The following is a 22,056-nucleotide window of genomic DNA, read 5'->3' as shown; positions in this document are numbered from 1 at the left end:
AGACACCAAAAATGAATGATGAAAGACGAGTCTTCTCTGTGCTCCGTCTTCTCAAAAACCTGTCACCGGTACCTGTCTACTGATGACCTGAGAATACAAGTTATTTTGAAAGCATAGATCAACATTTAAGCAGGTGAATTCATAAGTATTTTAATGTCTTTTATTTGTAAAACTGTAAGGAAAAGACTTATAAATGTTTGATGATACAGTTCGTATAAGTGTGAAAACCCTAGGAAATCCTATATTTCCTACTAGTATAAAATGTAGTCTTCTACCAAGACCAGACTGTTTTGTATGTTTTTTTCTTGTAAAAGTGTGTAATTTTCCCATGTGTAACTATTATTATCAAAATATAGTCTACTTCATCGTTTATGTGAATGTGTCACAAAGTAAAAGTAATAGGTAACATTATATAAACATGTAAGTATTATCCTTTGGTACTAGGATAATCACCACCGAGTAACTTGCCGAATAGCAACTCATCATATAGTATGCAATCATATCTCTTCCTATAGTATGTAATTGTATCTCTTCATATAGTATGTAATACAATTGTATAGACTTAGGAATGAACTGACTCATGTATGTTCCATTTGTATTGAGAATAGTAGGTAGTATTTCCCAAACTATACCTATTATAGTTTGCTAGTAATGTAGTTTGAAGTGTCCATGTAAGTTTATACACCTTTGCTATACAAGGTGTTGGAGCTGAAGTCACAGCCATCCTATCAAATCCATATATATATATATATATATATATATATATATATATATATATATATATATATATATATATATATTTATACTTACTACATAAGTGTATAGATACGGTTTCTATGGATACATAAGGGAAAAAGAGGTTTTGAAATACATTTAAAGGGTTTGAAACAATAAAATAATCATGACTTGATGTCTGTTGGTAAAGCGATAGGTATAACCTATGTATCCAAGGATTGGAAACAATATGTCGAAACTTTTAATTGACACCGTCATGAGGTTTATTTGGAAAGAATGACCATGTAAAGTTAGAGTACATCCTACGCATATACAGTTTGTATTTTTCGTTTTCCCGTTTGCCATTTCTACAGTGAATGATTCCTCTAATGTACGTGGTTTTTGTTTAAGCAAGTGAACAAATTTCTGACTTACGAAGCTTCTCTCCGCTCCGCTATCGAATATTATGCATGCATATGAATTATCGAGGCGAAACGTACCAGTAACTATCGTAGGATAAGCTACGGCTTCCTCGTGACCCATAGCCAGAACTTGTCCCACTCCGACGGTATTTGCTGCCATCGGGCAGTTCCTTTTGAAGTGACCCGCCTCGCCACAGCTGTAGCAAGTTTGGCCCACCCCAGCATTTGGAACTTGAGTGCTTGGCTTTGCGGGAGCTTTGCAGAAACGGGTAGTATGCCCCTTTCTGTTGCAGTTGGAGGAATGCATTTCCCGAAAAGGTCCGGTGTGGTGGAAGTTGCATTTGTTGCACTTCAGAAGGTTACCCACCTAAGGCTTTTCTGGGTAGGGGTTAGTAGGAAAAGCAGTAGGTACAACAGCAACATTTATTGTAACTAGCTGTTGTTTCTTTGAGGATTCTTGTGAAGACCGTCCTTTCCTTTTGTTCCATCATTTCCTCCTGTTGTTGTTGCTTCCCGTTTGTTGATTAGGTGAAGCAGTTGTTGTGTTCTGGTAGTTTTCGTGGTTGATAATAGATTGTGCCAGTTCTTTAGCACTGTCAGAAGTAGCAGGCTTGGAATCTAGCACACATGCTTGTATCTGAGGCGACAGACCAAAAATGAATCGCTCTATTTTCTTGCTCTCAGGAGCAACCATATCTGGGCAAAGAATTGCCAGATCACAGAATCTATTGGCATAGTTTGATACATCAGAATCAACCATTTTAAGACCTTAGAGTTCCTATTCGAGCTTTTGAACTTCCCTTCAAGGACAGTATTCTCTCATCGGCATGGCTTTCAGGTTCTCCCAGCTTATTGAGTTTGCCACCACCAGAGTCAGTGACTTAACGTAGCCATTCCACCAAGTTAAGGCCCTTTCAGAAAAGGTGCAAGTAGCAAACTTGACTGTATAATTCTCCGGGCAGGCGCAGATTTCAAAGACTGCTTCGGTCTTTTCTATCCACTACCTCAAAACCATCACCCCTCCTGTTCCATTGAAATTTTGGGGTTTGGAATTCGTAAAATCCTTGTAGTTGCACTCCCTGAGGTGCCCATGACTCTCGCCATGGTTAGAAAGTGGTGTTCCAATTCCTGATCCACTAGGGACAGGAGTATTGATTTGTGACATGGCAGCCGCTACTGCCGCAGTGACAGCCGCTTGGAACATAGCAACGTCAAACTGAGGAGGTGGAGGCGGTGGTGGTGGTATTGGTGATTCCTCAGCATTGTTACGCCTGGGATTTCTACGAGGCGGCATTTTTGAACTATAAGTTGAAAAGATAAAAACAATGTTAAGAATTCAATAGTATAGAAAATGAATGTGTCTCATGAACTAAATCGCCATAGTTCAACAACAGGTGATAGTATGAGTTTCTAAATAGATTAGATAACATGCCAAAATAACAGGTATTAATGATGTAATCAAGTTCGGGAAAATGACCTAAATGAAGGTTTTACATCAGACCATAGGGGAAAATATTGGCAGTTAAGAAGTCTAATAAAGTACTTGAAAGACAGGAATATTTTACAGACAAATGCTTCATAGAGCATGGATAAGAAAGGCTATTCCTTAATAAAAAGAAAAAGATGTGCTAGACATCTTCTAACAGCAATGGGAATTCCTCGGGCGAACCCTAAGGTCTTCCATCTGACGAAGCACTACTTGATGGTGTCGTTCATGAGCCCTCTGGCGAACTCGAAGTTCTATGACTTCAGCTTGGGAGGCAGCTAGTTGTTGCTGAAGAGTCTCATTGGTCATCCTGGTTCTTTCCATTGCTTCTTCGAGATGGCCAATGTGGACCGTGTTGACACCAGAGTTGGCATCAATCTCCACTACTTGGCCAATGGCTGCTCGACCTTGTTCAACATTCCAAGCAATCCTGCGGACGATGATAGGTAGCGCTCGGTCAGCCGAGCCACCCTCGCTTACGTTGTAAAAGCTTCGGTCCCCATTGTAGGGTAAGGTTTGACCTTGCTCATCGCTCCAGCGATTCAAGTTAGTTGCCCACAAGGGTGTGGGACCTTGAAACGCGGTTCGGGGGTTGTTACACGCGGCTTGACCTACTTGGGGTAGGTTGTTGACTTCGGGCTCGTAGTCACATCCATCCGAGAAGCCTTCTGCGAGGTGGTTATCCAAAGGGATTGGATGCTCATCTTCAGGCTCTTCTTCAAGCCATCCAACATTGCCGTGGGGTGGAAAGTACGGGTCTCCGTGATGATGGAATCCAGCCATGTTATCTACGCGAGAAATAGGGGTAAGAGAATTAGTTTAAGAGACGAACTAGCTAAGATATTTTTGGTAACACGAAATACTCCTATAGTATTTTAAGTTATGTTTTGTTCTAAGGTTCTCATTGTAGTAGTGTTGGTAAGTTTTTAGACTTGTTGCCACATCACAACCATTCTTGGGCATATGCTAATCACTCCTCGGACCAACATAGTTGATCAGGCTATGCCACTCCCAGGACTGACCATACATCCCCGAGCTTACTTGTGATATTCAACAATCATAATACTTTTGTATTTGTCATTATGACACTGATTTTAGTATGAATGCAGGTATGTATACTTAGTTAAATATTTTATTATTTAAAAGTACTTATAAACTCTTGGTCAGAGTGTTTTAATCCCATTTTGTTTATAGTTAGTATATCTTTTATGGGTTGATATACTTGATTCACTATAAACAATGCTTTGATACCAATCTATCACGCCCCAAAACCGAGAACGGCGGAAACGTTCTGGGGCGGAGGACGTCATGTATACTATCACAACACAGTAATAGTAAATAAGTAAACAAACATCATCCATTGCATTAAATATAAAATTTTAATACATGTGTGTTCTTTGTAATGTAATAGACACCAAAAATGAATGATAAAAGACGAGTCTTGTCTGTGCTCCGTCTTCTCAAAAACTTGTCACCAGTACCTGTCTACTGATGACCTAAGAATACAAGTTATTTTGAAAGCATAGATTAGCATTTAAGTTGGTGAATTCATAAGTATTTTAATGTCTTTGATTTGTAAATCCATAAGAAAGAGACTTGTAAATCTTTAATGATACAATTCATATAAGTGTGAAAACCCTAGGAAATCCTATATTTCCTACTAGTATAAAATGTAGTCTTCTACCAAGACCCGACTGTTTTGTATGTTTGTTTCTTGTAAAAGTGTGTAATTTTCCCATGTGTAACTATTTTTATCAAAATATAGTCTACTTCATCGTTTATTTGAATGTGTCACAAAGTAAAAGTAATAGGGAACATTATATAAACATGTAAGTATTATCCTTTGGTACTAGGATAAACATGGCAGAGTAACTTGCCGAATAGTATTAACCGTAGACATCCATCGATGTGCATTTTCCCTCTGTAGCTAACAGCTGGGTGTAGAATTATTAGTCCCGTACTTATATAACAGTATCTACTCATATAATATGTAATAGTAACTCATCATATAGTATGTAATCGTATCTCTTCCTATAGTATGTAATTGTATCTCTTCATATAGTATGTAACACAATTGTATAGACTCATGAATGTACTGACTCATGTATGTTCCATTTGTACTGAGAATAGTAGGTATTATTTCCCAAACTATACCTATTATAGTTTGCTAGTAATGTAGTTTGAAGTGTCCATGTAAGTTTATACACCTTTGCTATACAACTTTGAAGTGTCCATGTAAGTATATATACTTACTACATAAGTGTATAGATATGGTTTCTATGAATACATAAGGGAAAGAGAGGTTTTGTAATACATTTAAAGGGTTTGAAACAAAAAAATAATCATGACTTGATGTTAGTTGGTAAAGCGATTCAAAAGTAGTTTGTTTGATAAAACAGTTTGAAAGTATAGTAAATCCATCTGTTTGGTAGTTATTAATCACATATGATTGATATAATAATTATGATATTCAACTTGCATTCCCCCCCCCCCACCCCCCATAAAAGTATTTAAAAGCAAGCAAGAGCATTTAAAAGGTTGTTTAAAGGGTATAAACTCACCTGAAATGAGTGATGCGATAGTAGGATCGGTAAAGGATCCTAAGTGTCAAGTGAGGACTTGGGCACTCAATGATCCTAGTTAACATATAATAAAACATATATGTATCTAATTAGTCAATTAACAACTAATTAATCAAGTTAAAACACCCTAGGACATGGAAATACTTTGATTCGAGTGTTATAGGTACAAACGGGTTGCATCTAAAGGGTTGTATGGCATGGCATTGGAGTTTATGGCCCAAGGACCATTACTTATGGATTTTACGGCCCATGACCATTTCCCCATGAGTTTATGGCCGTAAACTCATGGTACTAAGTGCCATTTTGTGTTTTGAGGTCTAATAATGTGACAACCGGAAATTTATCCCGTCACAGTAAACCCTTTTCCACTAATAAAACTCGCTTTATTAAACTTTTCCGTTAACATTTGGATTAGGTTATTTAAATTGAAAAGTTTTAGTTTACGACCACGTCAAGTTACGACCACTTAATCGGGTACGACCATAAGCCCCGTTTAACGTCGGTATCGGGTAGATTTCCTCCAGGCCACAAACTCAAACCCCTATACAAGGGTGAGTAAACCTCATTTACACCCTTTTCACTCTCTCTCTACATGTAACTTTCGATCCAAAAACGCCCATTTCGAGCTCCAAAATCATAAGTAATCTATCCTACCTTGTTGTTTAGCTTGATATACCTCCAAATTCGTGTTTAAATCACCCAAAACCCTCATAATCATGTGTTTACGGCCCAAGAACACTCTTGGACCGCAAACACTCATAAATGGGGTTTTGAAGCCCCAAAACCCTTCCAAATCCCTCATAGGGCTTAGGTATGACTTAGGGACTTCCATGTACAAGCTTAGAACACCAAAACCTTGTGTTTTGAGGAGTAAACGTGAGTTTACAGCCCAAGAACACTCTTGGATCGTAAACCCCTCTTCATGGGCCGTGAACACCATTTAAGGTGTTAAAATTTCCCTTAAACACCTCCTATGGCTTGGAATAATGTCTAGAACCAACCACCATCGAAGTAGGAACCATAAACACCAAAGAAACCATACCCTCATAGAGTTTATGGTTGTAAACCCCTAAGGAAATGGTCCTTGTGCCGTAAACTCCATAAAATGGTCATATGATGCCCCTAACACCCCTTATGACTTGTATAATTGACTAGAAACAAGTATGCTTAATCTAGAACCATCAAAACACAAAAGGAAGGGACTAGTAAGAGTTTACGGCCGTAAACTCCCATGAATGGTCCATTTGAGGACTTAACCACTTCCCATGCTCTAGAATTGAACCTAGCCTAATTCTACAGGTGTTGTAAGACCTTTTAGCATCCAAAAACACACCACCCATGAGTTTACGGTCGTAAAATCATGGGGATATGGTCTTTGGGCCGAAATCTCCATAAAGAGTTTACTCTTGAAGAGTAAACTCCCTAACTAGGCCATACACTCCCTTATTGCAACCCAATAGCCTCCTAGCACTTGACCAAAGTGTTTTTCCGCACATTAGGATGCTTATACGTGTTTAATTAGTGTTATAGTCACTAATTATATGTAAACATATGTCTTCATATGTTACTAGGTCATTAAGTTGTGTTCAAGTCTTTACTTGACACCGAGCACTCAACTGACACCTCCATCCGATCCACTCGCAGCAGGTGAGTTCATACCCCTGATATAACCTTTTAAATGATTTTAACTGCTTTCATAGGGGGGGAATACAAGTTGAACTGTACAATTATTAGATAAATCACATGTGATTAATAACTGTATAGGAAATTAGATTTTGCATGTTAAACTGTTTTATCCAGCTTAAGATTTCCAAATCATGTTTTCAAATCTTGTTAAAGTACGAATATCCCTTTCTAGATCATTAAAGGTTATCCAAAGTTTTCCAAAGTTTGTTTACTAAAGAGACATCCAATCGTAATTTCTTATTAAAAGGATTTCCAAAGGTTTTCTTCACTTAAACTGTTTCATAAAAATCATTTTCAAAGCTGTTTGTGAAAGGTTTTTCAAAGGATTCCCAAAGGCTTTCAAAACTTGTTTTACAAAGGGACATCAAGTCGTAAATTTCTTAAGTGTAAAGGTTATCCCAAGGTTTTACCAAAGTTTTCTTCTATGCTTTTATTTTGTCAAATGCATGCCTATATTTGTATAGTTATATAAATAATGTTTAAAGGAGTTAGGAAGGCTAGTTCGCCCTATTTCCTTTTCCTCGTTAGGATGTGGTCTGGTGGGTATCAGTAGTCTGTCCGAAGGTCGTTTAATCATCAATTATATATCATGTATACATGTATGGACATAAAAGCTCCCTCTCTCAGTCAATTCATCGCCTTGAGTAGTACAGGCATCCCTCTATTATTCATGTTTCTGGAACCCTAATAACTATTATAGGAATGGTTAAGAGACTCTATCTCTCTTTATCTCTCTCTTTATCTCTCTCACTCTCTCTATCTCTTCCTCTATCTCTCTCTCCATCTCTCTCTCTCTCTCTCTCTCTCTCTCTCTCTTTTACTTTAGAATGTTACACACTATTTCCCTCTACGACGTTTCATTGCGCCAACGTCGTGTAACCAGAGTCTCCGGGAAGGAGAGCGAACATCATGTGTATAGATCTATACGGGACTGACACTCCCACACCCAGAATAGTAGCTACAGTGTATGCGGGTAAGGCCCATGGGTGACATAATGCCACTACCTCTACATGTGACCTGGAGGGTCATCGGATACTCTATCGTCGATCAGCATGGTTACATACGAGTTCACATTCACCCTTTGTTTTAGACTTTGCTAGCTGTATCGTTCATTCGATACTGTCTGGAGTCTGTGCTTCCTTTTGTTAGACTGAGCTAGGTGTAGCATTCATTCGATACTCTCCTGGAGTCTATGTTTTGTTTTGTTTTAGTCAGCAGTGTTACTGCTGAGGTATATATATTATTTTCCCCTAGTATTTTCACTTGTGATTTTCTCATTACTCTTTTAAATTCAATTATGTATTTGGTAATGATAGTAATTTGGGGAAAACTACTCCTTAAAACATAAATCAGTCGGGTCTTGGTAGAAGACTGCTTTTATTTAGAAAATATAGGATTTTCTGGAAAGGACGCTAATACACTGTAGATTATAAACTACTATCTTTCATAAAGTTATTTTGAATAAAAATGCGTATTTATACAAATGAAACTAAATACTTATGGACTCGCCAGCATTATAAAATGCTTATACTCGCTTTCAAAATAACTTGTATTTTCAGGTCAGCGATAGACATGTACATCTCGGGAGCTTTTGTGTAGACAGCCTAGTACCGAGCTGCATCTATATTATTACTTGTATTACTTTGAAGTTGCTATGAAATGTAAACTATGTAAAATTATTAGTATTAATGCAATGGTTGTTGTACTTTGATTACTATACTGCATATGTTGTGATACTTGACATGACGTCATCCACCCCAGAACGTTGCTGTCGTATTGGTATCAGAGCATTATTTATAGTGAGCTCAGTATATCAATTCATAAAAGATATATAGCCTACAAATACCTTGGGATAAAACACTCTGACCAAGAATTATACTTTAAAATATAACCATATTTTACCAAAGTATAAGAACATCCAGAATCTAAACACTCAAATAAAAGTATCACAAGAAGAACAAAATAAAAGTCTTTGGATGTTGACCACTACCGTCAAACCTGAGCAGTTATGTAATCGTAAGCTGGAATAAATGTAACCTGATCAACTACATTTATTCGAGATGCAACCAACGTGTGCTTGGGAGTGATGGTGGTGTTGCAACGAGTCTGAAACTTACCAACTAGGAATGCTAGAGCCAAAAATAAAGTTTAAAATACTATGGGAGTATTTTGGAATACTAAAAGACTCACATTAATCCCAGAACCATATTCAGAAGTTAAGAATCAAACAAGAAATTAAAATACCATAGGGGTATTTTAGGATCCATAGATAACCTTGTGTGAAAAACTAAAAAGATCCTTATTGACATACCTATGATTACAAAGGGTATACTCCCAAGGTTATATATAATAAGGATTACATAGACTAAGAATGTGTGGTTTCGCGCTACTTCCTTTTCCTCGTTGGGATGTGGATATAGAGTATTATCACATATTCGAAGGCTTATCGGATCTAGGTTATATATATTATTTGTGTACCCTATGTAATTTTAGCAAGACTCGATATGGATCACCCAGTGAAATGTTAATAATCTCTTAGGATTCTCTATACATTTCCATTCTCGCACGAACGCTGTAGAAAACCTTACCCACTTCAGTGTTCGACAGAAGAAATGATTCAGACCTAGAAGTGGTTCATTGAGAAGATTTCCAGTTCAGAAATAAATGAACTAGGAGGAGACTATTGAAACCACCAAGTGCCTACACCTTTTAGGGACATCGGTGGGAAATCCGCCTGAACTTTCGAGATTTTCAGTCATCCATCATGGAGCGATGACATTTAGGGGTAGGATCAGAAGTAAGACAGCGCTGACACTCAGAGTCAGAATCGGAAGTAAGACGGAGTAGAAATTCAATATGTCTACACGAGAAGAAAACCCTACGTAACTACCCAAAGAAAACCAATGCCGATCCCAGACAAGGATAAGAGGCAGGCAGAGGGAGCCAGTACATGGAACCAGAGAAGTGTCTTTTCGTCTTTATAGTCGCGCTAATACACCCATAAAATAATACAATTATTGAGTTACTGATTACACTACTCACACTATGTGTTAGGTAAAATCGCCTTTTCCCATCGCTAGTAATACGATTAGATCTGATTTCAAAACCTCGATTGAGAATGTTTAGCTATAATTCTTCATGAGCCTTTCTTCCTACAGTCTTTGTTCCGAATTGTCCTCAAATCTTTCCAAGCCGGAGAGTGAACCTTTCCAGCATAAAGATGACTTAGTAGTAATGACTCCCATCTTATGGCTTCCCGATACTCTTACTTCTACTTTGAATACCCGAACTACATCATAGGGATGTAGGACAACACTCAGATAACCAATATCCAAGGCGTGGGAAAAATTATTGCCTATTATAGGAAAGATAGATACGTCCAGGGTTAACCATCGTCTCTCATCAGCTTGTGTTCCTTTCCGTGTAGGAAAAACCATGCCTCCGAAGAAACGTAACCAATCCGCTGACAAGAAACCGACTCTCCTATTCGATAAAGCTACGTTTCAAGCTGCAGTCTCGGCATCCGTAGCAGCTGTCATGGCTCATCTGAATGCTAACAACGCCAGTGTTAGCAGGAGCCCTATCAAGATTTCTGATTCTAACGATGGACAACAACAACCAACACCTGCATACTCAGCCACCCAAGAGCCCCAACCGAAGCCATTGAAGAGAAAGTTCAAGAATGAGGAGGGAGGTACCTCGGCTCAAGGACCTTCCGAAGGGCAACGAGCTGAGGCAGTCAATATCCCTACCAACCCTTCCATCCCGACACCTAGAAGACCATACTTAGGAAGCCTCCCCCGTTGCAGCAAATGTAGCTACCATCATCATGGTACCTGTCGAGACCTCCTTTATGTTAGGTGCAACATGAAGGGGCATACCGCTCGCGTCTACAGAACCCCGGTTGAGCTCATTACATTGACCACCAATGTTGGGACCAGTCCAATATGCCACCTATGTGGTGAGATTGGGCACTTCAAGAAGGCCTGCCCAACTAAAAGAAACGACAAGGGCACAGGAGGAGCCTAACCCTAATACCTAGGAGAAGCGTGAATGAACCCGGTAAAATTTTGGTACGTCTCTCAATCTCAGATAACTAACCGAAAACATTAATCGAAAACATTAAAAGGCTTATTCTAAATGTAATTACTCTCTTGTTAAGTCGAAAGTCGCAGCACTGTTGTAAGATTAAAAATTTTCATCAGGTAAAGCTATATGGCTTAATATACACGTTAAAGCCATGTATAATTAAGATGGATAGACCTCGAGTGAGTGATGCTGCCTTATTTCCTGTTCCTCGTTTGGTTGTGGATTTAGGGCGGAGTCGCTCAGTCAATAGTCATTCCCACCTTAACTATACATGACTAGTGTATGTTAGGCGATTATAGAAAGGCCTCGTAAGAATCCATTCATGAAAATCACACTATTCCGAAACACTCAGGATCCTCTATAGTTCCGCGTCGACTCTATCGGTCCAAGTATCCGCGACAGTGATAAACGGGACGAAACCTGAGACGCCAAGAACTTGTGTGCCCATTCAGCACATGGCCCTATCGACCCTCATTCTATGTCATGTCGATGTATGCCAACTTCGACGCCTCTATCAATCATGGTTCGACATAGTACAACCATGTGTAAATTCCTAGTGCTGTGTAAAAAGAACTTTCACCATAGCCATTTCGGCAAATAAAAGTCCTTCAAAAATTAATAATAAAACCTAATGCAATCTGTCGGTCGTCGCTCTTATCTAAAATCTTCCGAAATACCCGGGATTAGGGTATCGCGTGCTGTTAACCAACCCCTTCTTAGACAGATAAAAACCGAAGCGGAAGACACTACAGGTATTCCAGAATGTGATAACCACCCGAAACCTACTCCATAGATCCCCCGGAGAGACCCTTAGCACCTCACAATCAAGTTCGTGAATCAAGAGGAAAGAACTCATGGGATTGTCTACTATTAACGGAGTATATGCATAAGAGTGGTATATAATTGAGATCAAGAAGATTTAATATGTGTGCTTCCTCCCTACTCCCTATTCCTCGTTGGGTTGTGGGTCTGGGGTGGATTCGCACAACTGAACATCATGTCGACCTATATTATATTCGGCTTCCATACACCAAGTATTAGTGGTTAAGCCAAGTATGAGCTCTACCACGACCCTCATAGTAAAACCCTTCATCCTATCCCATAGAATAGGAACTAGAGTCAAGAGAGCCACTGCGGGTTGAGCTACTAAAATGACCACAAATCCAAAATTTGTTGTTATCCCGGTTAAGCCAACATAGTAGCTAACACTATCAGTTGGTAAAGAAATCTTAGTCGTCAGAGTCAAGGACATTGACTACGACCATCCATTAATGCTTAATCCCACGAATTAAGCATCTCAGCAAATATCCCGGAACCTGGAAGCTGCGATAAGATAAGCTCTGAGAAGAGTGGATGAGGAAATTAGAAGTTCGGAGTGACAGAACCCTATACTTCTAGACCTAATCTAAATCAAGGAAACTCGGAACCACTAGAAGAGTAGTTGCAGAAGATGCTCGCACTACTCAGGCACTTCGTCCACCCTGCTGCTGACGAGTAGTGCCTAGGACACTCCGCCTCCTCACGTAGAAGAAGTCATCGTCGCCCTGTAGATGATAGACTGCATTCTCCGAAGTGAACACTAAAATGTGAAGAACCATAGGATAACCTTTGCAGCCAAGGATACTTGAATAAGGTACGAAAGTAGGTGGCGTTAAGCCTTATAACCCAGATCCCGAAGAGATTATAGACTTGACACCAGTCTAGGTGTAAATCGATGGGTTATACAAGAGCATGCTGTTGAGAGAAAAACATTTAGACACACTTGAACAAACGTTAGAACAAGTATATTGCGGAATAGTTAATCTCAAAGGATCTAAAAGCTCAACAATAATATAGTTAGATAGTTAGATAGTTAGTTGCGGAAAGTAAAGAAATATAAATGACAACAATTGTTATATCAAGAATACACTTAAACGGATTCATAACAGGGAATGCATTCACTCCGAGTTAGTAAGGAAGATCAAGTTTAGTGATTAAGTCTAGAAGACTTGCTTCGAAGAGAGGTTATGTTTCGGTAACAATTTAGAGTGTAAAGAGTAGTAAGATAGAGAAATAAAGAAGATAACCTGGAGAAATATATTTAGAATAATTGACAAGTCATCGAGTAATAAGAAAGATGGTTGAGGAAGAAATATTTTGTATTAAGAAGTTAAGAGTTGTATTGAATACATTAGAAAGAGTCCCTATTTATAGAGTCTTAGTAATAAACAACTACTCTATAAGCAGCCGTGCAAGGCATGCTCGATAATAGAGTACATTACATAAAGATAAGTAAAGGAAATAACAAAGACTGCGGATGCTGAAGACGTGTTGACTCCGGATATTGAGATGATTGTTGATGGTGAACAGTTGCGGTTGATAGATGATTGCGGTACCTTAGTTCAACAGGGTCACTTTTATGTTTCAACAATTTCCCCCTAAGTGACCTCTTTAACTTCGGTTCAGGTGTCAAGTTTGAGGACCTTGATCAAAATCCACCAGAATTTTCTGACATTTTCAAGCCAAGTGATTCTTCTAGAAATTTCAAACTTGACTTCAGCAGTAGTGTGCTTTGATCTTTCTACTGTGGTCTTCCAGATGTCAAGTTGTTTCTTGGGCAGGCGGTGCATAACATTCATCGGAATGAAGTATTTAACGTTGTCCGCCTTCTGTTTGAAAATGATCCCAAGTTCAGGAAAGTTTGTTGCGCCTAATGATCTTTCTTCAAAGCCTTTGGTGGGCATTGGCACAGGTTCAAGTGGGGGGAGATCAAACTTCCTGATGATGGTGGGGTGGATATTCGCATCGATCTTGGAGAAGTCACAAAGTGTGTCCCTTAGAAAGGATTTGGATTTGTCAAGCGCCATTTGCATCTTCGGATGCTTCTCTGCCTTGTTTTGGAATACTCTGGCAATGAGGAATATTTCTTCCGGATTCATGCTTGGAAAATCTGCCTGAGTTCGTAAGTAGTCATGCTCTCTTCTGGTAAGAGTGTACTGAACAAAGTCAGCCTTCATGAATTTCCGCATCTTGTAATTTTTAACTGCGGATGGTCTATCGTTAGACCATATGTTTTCCACAGATGAGCCATGCTTCGCATAAAAGCGATTGAGTCTTTCAAATTCCATAGGCAATCATTTGTGATCAGGGAGACTACAGTCAAAGGACTCAAAAACTGCAAAACACTTAGCATTGGGAGAAATTGGAATATCCCAATAACCATCGGAGGGAGGTTCAGCATACGTGAGATGTGGAGTGTAGTCTTCATCCAGTAGCCTACGGAGCGGATTGACCCATGAGTTAATCAGCGACTTATCTTTCATTGTATCAAATCCGCATTCTCTCCATATGAGTTCAGCAAGCTTGGCCGCTTTCCAATCGTGTTTCCTTTCGGCTGTGGCAGGAGAGTCTATGGAACTTGCTGATGACATATTTTCCTCAAGATTTTTGAGGTGAGGAGGAGTCTCAGGCCTATTGAGAGTGTTGTTTTTAGGTGAAGAGTGAGGAGATGGAATATTGTGGGATGGTGGAGGTGAGGGCTGCGGTGTGGGAATTTTCTTTGTGGTGATGGGAGGACTCTGATGGATGGAGGTATCTGAGTGGTGTGCTTCTTCATCACTTCCCCCTCTTGAGGGATGCAACGGAGGTGCTTCCTCAAGCCATTGTTTAAGGACATCCACTTTGGCACAGACTTCTGCAAAGTGAGATTTCATGGTTTCGGCCAGCTGTGAGTTGTTTGGGGTGGAGGAGTTGAAGAGCAGCTTGTGTATTTCCTTGGTAAGTTGGAGGATCTCAGGGCCATGGAAGTCAGAAGTGAGGGATTTCTGCATTATGTTGATTGTGGCATGAAGAACAGAGATAGTGGACTCATAGGCAGTATGAGTCTCATCTATCACTTTCTGAGATAGAGAAGCTTGGTCCGCAATGACTGTTTGAAGATCTTGTTTGATTGAGGTTACCTCAGTAATGAGGTGTTCCGCTGTAGCCATAAAGTCTTGATGATCGGCCCTGCGGTTGTTGTCAAGAGATCTGATCCCCATTTCGACTTTGAGAGAGATGCGCTCAGCAGCCATACACTCTCTCATTTCAAGTCTTTCAACTCGTTCAATTAAGGATTGCAGTCCTGGAATATCTTCAGATGGAGGTTGGGTGGGTTTAAACGCAGCCAAAATTTGATCAACTTTGGCTTGGAGATTGAGGAATTCCTTCCTGGTGACATCATCCTTCTTCTTCTTCTTTTTCTTTTCCTTGGGCTTAGAAGTGCAATGTTGAGAACCGCTGGAATCTTCTTCTTCTTCGAACATCATAAGGTCGTCGTCTGAAGGATTTGGTTTGTTGACCTCTTGGATGTCTTCATCATCAAAACCGAAGGTAGGGGCTGAGCTGAGTTCAATTGTCGGCTCTTCGTCTTGAGATGGATTGACTGCGGGAGATGGAACCGGAGTTAGAGTAGGAGGAACCTTTCAGGTAGTTGCAGCTGCGGCTGAAGCTTGAGCTTTCAACATAGTTTCTGGCATTTGATCCATCAAGGTTTGAACCCATTGGATTGTGGCAGCAGTATGGGCATTGCTGATGGCATTTGCCCAGTACTTGGCTACAGACAGTATTTCTTGTTCCTTCTGTTGTTGTTTTTTGACCTGTTGCTCCTTGCGGGCTTGGAATGCTCTTTTAAAAGCAACATATTTCTTGATTTCGGCATCAGTAGTTGGCTGATACCGACTCCAAGAGTCACTTGAATCATTGTCGTCAATTCGTTGTGTTCGCACCAAGGTGTCCCTTGGGTTCACGGATCCTTGCACATGAGTGCTCACCATGCCTAAACCACCTGAAAGGAATGGAAGCAGAGTATGATTTCCTGGGCTTCCTTGGTCTCCTTGACCCGTGGTAAAGTCTGGCCTCGGCCCATTTCTGGCATGGGCGAAAGAGATGCCCTACGGATGGAGTGGTGTATGAAGTGTTTGGGATACATGCAAAAGGATGGAGTCTAACTCCTCAAAAGAAAAAGTATGCAGTCGGGTAGCCCTGAATACCTTAGGGCGATGTCCAGATTTATCTACTTGAAATATAACTCGGGGGTTGTCTCCACGTTCGGATGATGAAGAGGATGAAACAATCTCACATGATGAGGTTGACTGGTATTCGAGTGTGGTATTGAATGGATGTGCGGCCATCCCAAGGACTACCGGAGCCTGTTGAGAGGCTACAGTATCAGTCCGGTCACGCATTTGGCCAGAGGTTGCGGTTATTTTTCTTTTCTTGAGGATAGATATTGGTTGCCTATCTTCCTCAGAGTCACTGCTTGATACAGTGGTGGGTTTGGTTTTTCGTTTCTTTGAGGGTGCGGTTCGTTTTGGGGCATTCTTCTTAGGTGTGCTAGTTTTCTTTTCAGATGCCACCGTTTTTCTCCATTGAGAAGGGTTAGATAGTGTAGTAGCAGAGGGGGCTGCGGTACCCTCAGGAAGAATGGTTATAGAAGGAAGAGTTGGGGTAGAAGGGTATGGGATAATACCCTCCGTGGCGTCTATATGATCTGAGACATCAGCAGTCTCAAGACCAAGCAAGGTAAGAATATGAACAGGGAGCTTGCGGATAGGTCTAAATAAATTTTGATCGGAAAAGGGATTGTACGTTTTTAGATCTTTAGTGACAAAGAAGTTGATGTCACTGCCCATGTTGATACCAACATCCGCATGTAGATCAGATATGCCCAAAGACCAGAATCGAGCAAAGGTGAGCTCGGTTGGGTTCTCCCTGGGGTGCTCTTTGGGGATGTATTGGAGGAAATCATCCCAAAGAATCTGGCCATAAATGACATCGTGGCCCGTGTAGATGCTCCACACTAGTTCAAGGAGCTTTAAACCCATGTTGTCGATGCCTCCGGTCCTGCCAGACAGACAGCGGATGACGAAATGGCATACGAACTGCCAAACCGCAGGCAGTTGGTTCTTCTTAAATTCACCAATCCCTCATATCGGTTTCTGATAACCCATTTGGTAGAGTGCGGTGGTTATGTCAGATAAGGATGGGGTGAAGATCTTGATGGAGGGATGAATCAAGAGATTTATGGCGGACAAGAAATTCTCTTTGGTCAAGATGACCAAATAATCATCGATGAGGTTAAGACGCACTTCTTGTGGGTTTTCCAATGGTCTGTATGCAGAAAGAGCACACTTGAAGAGTGTAGAAACAGGGACAACATCAGTGAATGCGTCAAATGGGCCAAATAAGTTCTGGTTCTTGAGATACTTGATCATGAGCTTTGTTGGTACATTGTACGATTGATGATCTTCAAAAACTGCTCTGAAGTTGCTTGAAGCAATCGTTGGAGATGTGGAACCGGTTGGATTCATGGAGCCTAAAGCCTTGGATTGCTTCTTTGATGCACCTGATTTTGCCATTGATATATGAGAAATTGGAGTTCTTGAGAGTTTATGGGAGTTTGGGAGAGTTGAGAGAGAACAATTGATTAAACAGAGAGAATAAATGATTTTAGGGAAGAAGATGGGTTTATAAAGGAGGTAAACAGGATTATAACCCTAGGTAAAAGATAGAAGAGGGTAAGAAGTTGAGTAGGGGGTTTTTGGGGGGAATCAATGATTCTGGGATTCAATCTCAGCCACACGAAGATGAAACGGGTTTTTGGAAAGATTTTGAGAGATCTTAAAAAGGGGTTTGTATTTAATGGCGGATTAGACGCATGGAGATACGTCAGGTAAACATGGGGTGATGAGAGAGAAAGTTGTAACTGATGGGACGTGGTTGGGAGAGGAAGGACAAGTTGAGGATGGATTTATTTGGGAATCGTTCTTTTTGTCATCATCCCTAAAATAGGCCTGATATGGGGTTTATTCAGAAAGGGAATGTGACAGTTTCTAAAGGGAATGTTTGTATTTTGTTTAATGAAGTATCATTAAATAGCACACAAAGATTCGAGAGTTAATGAATATGTTGGAATTTATTTAAGACGATTGCGGATGAAATCATTATTGCGGTTGAGAAACTTCATCGCAGATGAGCAAAGAATGATTTCAGAGTGAATTTGTGAGAAAACACTTATACAAAGGTTAGAAATAAAAGATCATTAAAACCCATGAGAGGTACGTATGACATATGGTTGCGGTACCTAGATTGCGGTACCAAAACCATCTATCATATGTAATTCTCAGTTAGAACTGCAATGGGGACCAATGATGGTCTGAGGTACATAACACTTCAGAAAGAATTGTGGGTCCGGATTCATCACTCCCAACATTTGTAAGAATGCATTGAGTTTTGTAGAGTCAAGATCTTTTTGTAAAAACATCAGCAATCTCTTCATGAGTACGAACAAAGATGAGTTCAATATTACCTTTCAGAATATGATCTTTGATGAAATGATACCATAACTCAATATGCTTTGTCTTGGAGTGCTGAATAGGATTATGAGAGATCGCTATAGCACCTTCAGAGTCACAGTAGATTGGTATCCGCAACAGTCTGTACTCGTAGTCTAGCAATTGTGTCTTCATCCAAAGAACTTGGGAACAGCAGCTGGCTGCGGCCACATACTCGGCTTCTGTAGTAGATAGGGATACATACGTTTGTTTTCTTGAAGACCAGCTTACAAGTCTTCCTCCTAGGAATTGGCATCCACCTGATGTACATTTTCTATCGAGCTTGCAACCTGCATGATCCGCATCAGTGAAGGATTGAAGACTGAAGTCGTTGCCTGCGGGATACCATAAACCCATTGATTTGCTTCCTTTAAGATACCGAAGAAATTGTTTCACTACGGTCATGTGAGACACTTTTGGATCAGTCTGGTATCTTGCACATACACCAGTTGCGAAGACAATGTCAGGTCTACTTGCGGTGAGCTACATTAGTGAACCAATGATACCTCTATAAGTCTTGTGATCCACAGATTCACCAGAGGGATCAGCAGAGATCTTATAACCGAAGGCCATAGGGACCTTAGCAGAAGAGCAGTTGTCCATTGAATATTTCTTCAGAAGTTCGGTGGTGTATTTCTCTTGATGAATGAAAATTCCTTGCTGAATTTGTTTGACTTGAAGACCTAGAAAGAAATTAATCTCTCTATTCATGCTCATTTTGAATTTGTTAGTCATGAGCTTAGCAAATTCATCTACCATGCCTTGATCAGTAGACCCTAAAATGATATCATCCACATATATTTATACCATCATAAGGTGGTCACCATTTGCTTTTCTGAATAATGTGGGATCATTAACTCCTCTTTTGTACCCGGATTAGACAAGGAATTCAGAGAGTGTCTCATACCAAGCTCTTAGGGCTTGTTTCAGACCATAGACAACTTTTTCAGGCTTCTAGCAGTGGTCTGGAAATTCAATATTTTCAAATCCTAGTGGTTGCTGAAGATAAACCTCTTCTTTTAGTTCACCATTGAGAAAAGCACTCTTAACATCCATTTGGTGTACCTTGACATTTTTGTGGGCTGCGTATGCTAGAAAGATCCGGATGGCTTCCATGCGTGCTACCGGAGCATACGTTTCATCGTAGTCAATGCCTTCTAGTTGATTGTAGCCCTTGGCAACAAGTCTTACCTTGTTTCTGATGACAGAGCCAAATTCATCTAGCTTATTTTTGAAAACCCATCTTGTACCAACAATAGTATGACCTTTCGGAAGAGGAACAAGTTGCCATACTCTATTTCTTTCAAATTCTTCTAATTCTTCTTGCATTGCAGCTATCCAGTCTGGTTCAAGTAATGCTTCTTTGATCGTTCTAGGTTCAACCGAAGACATAAATGCTGCATAATGGCAGTGATCAGATAATTCCTTGGAAGACCGAGTCTAGATACCTGCGGATGGGTTGCCAATAATTTGACCTGGTGGGTGGTCTTTTGTCCATACATGAAGACGTGGCATTAGATGATCAGCAGCTGCGGTAGAACGGATATCTTGGATGTCAGAGGAATCTACGGTTGGGGATGGCAGTTCCCCATAGATTTGAGAACATCCTGCTGAATCATCTTGATCCATTGGAGAAGAATTTACTTGAGGAATCGGCAGAGGTTGAGGTTCCCCCTGGATTGCTGATGGGAGTTCCTCTAGAACCTGAGAAGTTTCCCCCTGGAATGCAGATGGAAGAGTGACAATTCTTGGATCGGTTCTCATGTCAATACTCTCTATGAATTCATCATCTGAGTCCTCTGAAGGTTCGTCTGATGGTGAAGCTTCACTGCGGGCAGGATTGTAAGCAGCATTAGGTACTGAAACCTCAACGGTTGTGATAAGATCCGCAGTAGTTCTTTCCCCCTCAACCGGAGAGGTGGAAGTATTGAGTGATACTACTTCAGATAGAGATGGTCCAGATACGTCGGCATGTTGTTGTTGAGCTGTGGGTGACACTAGAACTTCGGATAGTTTCTCCGTATCAATGGGATAAAAAAGATCATCATAGTTGATTTCAACTAGATTCATAGGTCCGGAAGCGGCTGGAATGTCACTTTCCATGATTGCAATGGTTTTGGTGGACGGAGGTGCAATGCGGATGTGAGAGTCATCAAACTTCACATCAAAGCTTTCAATGATCAACCTTGTTCTTCTGATGAGCACTCGATATGCGACCTTGTTGATCACGAAGCATCTACATCCAAAGATATGAAAGAAACGAACATTGGCTTTACGATTGTTGAGACCTTCATATGATGTTTTATTGAGAAGCTTGCACACGATACTTCGGTTTTGAACAAAGCATGCGGTTGCTACTGCTTCAGCCCAGAAGTAGAGAGGAATTTGGGCGAAGCTAAGCATGGATCTGGCTGCTTCAACGAGTGTGTGGTTCCTTCTTTCTACTACACCATTTTGTTGCGGTGGATAGGGTGCTAAAAAGTTGTGAGAGATGCCTTTGGAAACTAGGAAACTGTTGAGAAGATGATTAGTGAACTCCGTTCCATTATCATTACGGATGCGTCTGACTGGAAGCTTGATCTGAAGTTTGATTTCTTTGATGAAGTTAACGAAGATTTGTGGTGTCTCTGATTTGAGTATGAGAAAGAAGACCCATGTGAAGCGTGTATAGTCATCAACAACAACCAGTATATACTTTTTATGGTGAAGACTAACTACTTTTGAGGAACCGCAGAGATCAATGTGTAATAGCTCCAGTGGTTCAGAGATAGAAGAATCCATTATCAGAGGATGGCTTGCTTTTGATTGTTTACCGCATTCACACGCTGGACAAAGGGTATCGTTGCTGAATTTGAGAATGGGGAGACCACGGACTAGTTCTCCAGTGACGACATTTTTGATGTACCGAAAGTTGAGATGAGCTAGCTTGCGATGCCATAGCCAGCAGGCTTCGGATATAGCTTTGGACAGAAAGCACAGCTGCAGTTTTCCAATGATGAGACAAACATCCAGAGGATACATCGTGCCTTCGGAGCGAGATTTGATTAAGCAAGTGCTTCGATCACTCGTCATTATGTAACAGAATTAATCGTCAAATTCAACGCGATGTCCTGCTTTACATAGTTGGCCAACACTGATAAGATTGTGTTTAAGGCTTTCTACATAAGCAACCTTCTGAATGGAAAAGTTCCCCGTAGTGAGAACACCGTAACCTCGGATGACACCGTTTGCATTGTTGCCAAACATGACATTTCCACCGTTTCATATAGGCCTGAAATCCCGAAGGTTCTCTAACCTTCTGGTCATGTGCAAGGAGAAGGCACTGTTAATTAACCATTCTTCTTCTTGTTCCTCCTTGCATAAAGCCTAAGAATTACACGGTAAGTTTAGGCATCCAAACAAGTTTGGAGCCAGGGACGATTGATGTATTCTTAAATGATGCATGGTCCGAGGTTGCATGGACAGATCTTTTGTCAACTTTTAGACCTAGTCCTGGGTGTTTGTTCAGATTTGGATTGTTACAAGGTTTCTGAAAAGTACAAGGTTTCTGACTTTGATTTTACTTGACATGAGATAAAAACTTTTGACAGCTGCACTGACATTTACAAAAAGAGGGTTTTTCATTGAATCTGACATTGTGCTTGGTCAGCTGTTTATAGGTGAATAACTTCTGAAAGATTTGACATTTGATTTCTAAAAAGTTTGTTTTGAACCAGGTTTAGCAC

Source organism: Lactuca sativa, chromosome 4 (genome assembly GCF_002870075.4).
Source record: "Lactuca sativa cultivar Salinas chromosome 4, Lsat_Salinas_v11, whole genome shotgun sequence".
NCBI lineage: Eukaryota > Viridiplantae > Streptophyta > Magnoliopsida > Asterales > Asteraceae > Lactuca > Lactuca sativa.
The sequence above is the reverse complement of the archived record's forward strand: the minus strand, read 5'-3'. Positions refer to the sequence as shown.